The 4,552-nt window shown below is 39.9% G+C and overlaps 1 long non-coding RNA gene across 1 annotated transcript; it reads left to right on the top strand.

The window, feature by feature from the left end:
• Positions 1-3,157: 3,157 nt before the first annotated feature.
• LOC107565463 (uncharacterized) lies at positions 3,158-4,027 on the top strand. Its single transcript, XR_001606377.1, has 3 exons — positions 3,158-3,213; positions 3,751-3,774; positions 3,864-4,027. It is a non-coding gene; the product is annotated as an uncharacterized lncRNA (long non-coding RNA).
• Positions 4,028-4,552: the final 525 nt, after the last annotated feature.

Raw genomic sequence — 4,552 nt, 5'->3', positions numbered from 1 at the left:
ATAGTTATCGTTCTTGGTGTGAACGGGGCTTAAGTCATGCTGGCTTAAGGGCCTGCCAGTAGAGCACTGCAGTAGTCCAGTCTTAAAATGACAAAGGCTTGGACAAGGAGCTATGCCACACACTCAGAAAGAACCTGAATTTCTCTACAGTGCAAACCTTGATGGTCGGTTGTTGAAATGTGGGTGGAAAAGCTCAGTTGGCCGTCAAAAAGTACCTCCTGGTTGGTGTTAGTGTTGTTGACTCCAGGTGCCCAGTAATGTTGTGGTCAACTGACGGATTTGCTGGCCTTACAAGGAGCTCTGTCTTCATAAGGTTGAGCTGTAGATGGTGCTCCTTCATCCAAGCAGAGATGTCCGAGCGGCAGACAGAGATACAAGTTGAGACAGTGGAATCATCAGGTTGAAATGATAGATAGAGCCATGTATCATTTGCATAGCACTGGAAAAGGACATGTGCCTTTATGATCATTCACAGTAAAGTTGTGTAAATGGAGAAAAGAAGAGGTGCAAACACTGAACCTTGAGGCACCACTGTGATTAGCTGATGTGAATCAGTCACCCATCCTCTCCATGAAACCTTCAAAGATCTGCCTGTGAGCTAAGACTGAAGCCACTGAAGTACTGTACCTGTGATGCCCAAGTCAGAAAGGTTGAACGTGAAGATGTGGTGGTCAACAGTGTCAATGGCAGCAGAAAGGTCTAGTGCAGTGGTTCCCAAACCTTTCCTGGAGGCCCACCTGCCCTGCACTTTTTGTATGTCTCCCACCTAATTCCACTCATCAGCTCGTTAGTAGAGACTGCAATAACTAAATTGGGTGTGTCTGATTAGGGAGACATACAAAATGTCCAGGACAGGTTTGGGAACCACTGGTCTAGTGTAATAAGGGCAAATTGGATTTTAAAGCTAAGGATTTTAGACCTATCCCTCCCTGTTTGCTCCACTTCCTTCACCTTTACCTCCCCTTACTCCCCTTACTCGTTCTCTTAGATAATCTGAACTTGGCTTTTTGTATGTTTATTGTATTAATTCTGCGTTTTGTACCTGTGAAATTAACCTGAAATGTACTTTTTGTAAAGCGACCTTGAGCTGTGGAAAGGTGCTACATAAAACAACAACTTCTCGCCAGCTGAACAGATTCAGCAATGGTCAGCTGAGCAGGATCTCCATGGAGTGTCTGCTTTTGAAGCTAAACTGGTTGTTGTAAAGTACATTGTTCTATGAAAGAAGGCAGAGAGCTGATTGAACACAACTCTTTCAAGAGGTTTAGACAGAAAACTGGAAGTGAGTATTGGCTTTTTGAGAAATGGGGGTTACCCTAGCCTACTTAAATGTGGTAGGGTAGGAAATCTGCCAGTAGTAATGGGTGTTTATATTGTGAGTCAAAATGGGTAGCAATGCTGGTGAGATCTCCTGAAAATGGTGGGAGGGGATTGGTTCTAAGGGACAAGTTGCAGGACGACTAGCAAATTGAAATGTACAGACCTCATTCTTTGTGGGAAGAGGAATATGTGTGAATGGATGTTGGCTAGAGGTAAGGAGTGCAGAGAACTGGTTGCTGATGGTTGTCACCTTATTGGTGAAATAGCTGGCAAAGTCATCAGCAGTCAGAGAAGAGGTGGGAGGAGCTGGTTGGGTACAGAGTAGAAAGGAGAATGTTGTGAATAATTTGAGGTGTTGTTGATTTTGCTTTGGTAATAGACCATAGCAACAGAAACACTATAGAAGAGAATGATACTTCACCAGAAGGCCAGCTGAGTCCATTTTCTCAGCAGCTCTGAGCCTGGTTCTGTGGTTACAAAAACATCTTTTAGCCTGGGACTGGAGGTGTTGCATATGCTAGCCTGGATGTGAGAGGACAGATGTTCTTGAGGTAGGATGTTAAGGTGGAGCATGGAGTGTCTGTGGTTTTATTGACATTGAGAGAAGAAAACTGGTCGGTGAGGGAGAGGAATGCAGAGACCAGAGAGGAAAAGCATAGGGAGAGAGAGAAGGTTATGGCAGTTACGGTAAAAGCAGACAGAAGAGGAGGCCGTGGTGAGCCTCAAGGCAGAGTGACAAGAGAACTGGGGAAGTAGGAGAGATGTGGTCAAGTAATATGATGGTTGTCACGTTATGTGTTAGGATGAGGTCTGGCTCCACCTGCTTTTTGTGCTACAGGGGTGCACTGTCTTGTGAGGTTGAACAAGGCCAGCTAGGACAGGGGTGTCCAATCTTGGTCCTGGAGGGCCAACATCCTGCAGAGTTTAGAGGTTTGTTTAATTGGGATTGGAGCTAAACTCTGCAGGACAGTGGCCCTCCAGGAGTAGGAGTGGACACCCCTGAGCTAGGAAGTCAGTCACTTGAGGTTAGTTTAGGTGGATGTTGAAGTCACCAAGGACTACCAGTGATGTGCCATCTTCTAGAAAAGAGGACGTTGTCTAGTTGACCTGCCAGACAGAAGATGATGACAAGATAAAGTCTGACAGGATTAGTTTCAATAATGGCATGCTATTGCAGGGAGGAGAAAGAGGAGTGAATTTTCAGATGTTGGTAATGAGTAGACCTGAGGGTATTACACGGAAAATCAGAAAGTAGTAAAAATAAAAAGTAATACTGAAATAGTGCAGCGTGCTGCTGTGCCTTGTCAACGCCCTTGCTTGTCTTTACCTGACCTGGTCTTCACACAAATAAGTCTTTTAACAAGGGCCATTGCTTCTGCTTCAATAATGTTTGCTAATTCAAATTTTAACTGTAATGTGTTATTCGATATTCAATTTAAAGGTAATATATTTTGAATGCACTAACTTGCAATTTGATCATTACAAATGTGTAATTACAAATATATTTAAATACATAAAATGCAAGTTAATTAAGTCAAGTCAACAGAAATTACATTAAAGTATATTTTAGTTTACTAGTTCTACTAAATGCATTTAATATAAATTTAAACTACAATACATTCTCATTTAATTGCAAATAACATGCAATTAAGAGTATGAAAAACATCACATTCAGTTAATTATATTCTTTTACATTCTTTTATATTTTAGAAAGGTGAAAAAAAAGGAAATGAAACTACAATCTTCGATAAATTAATCAAATATGACTGTTATGAGTCAGTATGAGTGTGCACAGAACGCAACACAATAATATGCAAAGAGTAACCCGGATGCGACATGAAATCGACAGTTCAGGAGGCAAAACAGTTGGTCATGACACGTGGAAGACAAAGGGTATTTTATATGTACAAAATGCAGAATTAAAAGTTATTTTCTATGGAAAGTTAAAACCGAAACCTAAAATATTACAATGGTGAACTTCCTTTATTGCCGAATGGTGTGTTGGTGGATTTTGATAGTGTTTGAAAGCGTGTTTAGCATTAGCCTGTGTGGCTAGGTCTTGTGGGTAAGGCGAATGTTTGAGTTTTGGTTTTAAAAACCTGATGTTATCATCATATTGTGGAGGACAGTGATGAAAAATGATCAATGTTACTATTTGGTTAATTTCATTGTAGGTTTCTGGTCAAGTCATTTGCCTAATCAAATATGTTTTAGATGGGACGGAGGACAGAAGGCACATCCAACAGATCAGAACACAGTGCAATCAGATAAATATTGAATCAGTAGGGGCTTCTGGATTGTTTAGCATGAATTTTGGATTGCTAAGGTCATGCTTAGGAAATGTTTAGTAATTGGAATAATTATTGAGTCTAAAAATATTTTGCTATATCCACTGATTTGCCTTTTTTAAACTTTTTTTTTTCTTTTCAGGTCCCAGTCCAATGTGAAGACATTGTATGTTTGTTTTGGTTTATTAAAATATAGAATAAAATATCTGCTTAAACACTTGCAAATTTTAGATAATGTGTTGAAACTCTTTGTAGATTTCAGTTCAGTGTCAGGATGACCAATTTGGGTTGGATGCTGAAGTGGTTTATGATGATACATCCTTTCCCTTACGGAGGTGCACTCCATTTGTGACTGGGTCATATCACGGGTAAACCTTCTGAAATGTATCTGACACATTTTGTATTATAAAGACATTTAGTTTTCAGCCTTTTGAATTTTATTTTATTTTTTTGTTTGCAATTTGATTGTGTCATATTTGGCATCAATCTGTTTTCCTCACATTTTATATGTGGGACGAAGAGTGAGAAGCTTTCCGTTTAACCTATCTATTTAAGAAAATAGAGTAGTGGTGAAAGATTATAATTGCTCACTCTTGCCGTGAAGGGTTCTCGGTCTCTTAAGTGATTTCATGAATAATACAGAATTGAAAGTTTTCTTTTGGCCAAAAATATCAAAAAGTTAATATAAGACCGCGGTCTCTATTTTGTGTTTTGTTTGGCCATTCTATAAATTGTGAAAAGTGCACTAAAATTGACGAGACATCTTTGATCTCCGATGGGGCAGACGATCTCGAAACCTATTCTTGGCGAGTTGCCAAGGGATTGGATGTATAGGAATAACAAAGGTTTTAATACTGAACCGTATTTTAGTAATTTGGCTGGTTGGTCAAAAGGCAAAGTACAATTAGATCCGTTTCCTCGTGATGGCTCGTTCAAAGATAAAG

This window comes from Sinocyclocheilus grahami, unplaced genomic scaffold (genome assembly GCF_001515645.1).
Source record: "Sinocyclocheilus grahami isolate Dianchi unplaced genomic scaffold, SAMN03320097.WGS_v1.1 scaffold1002.1, whole genome shotgun sequence".
Taxonomy (NCBI): Eukaryota; Metazoa; Chordata; class Actinopteri; order Cypriniformes; family Cyprinidae; genus Sinocyclocheilus; species Sinocyclocheilus grahami.
This window is presented reverse-complemented; position numbering and strand designations above follow the sequence as displayed.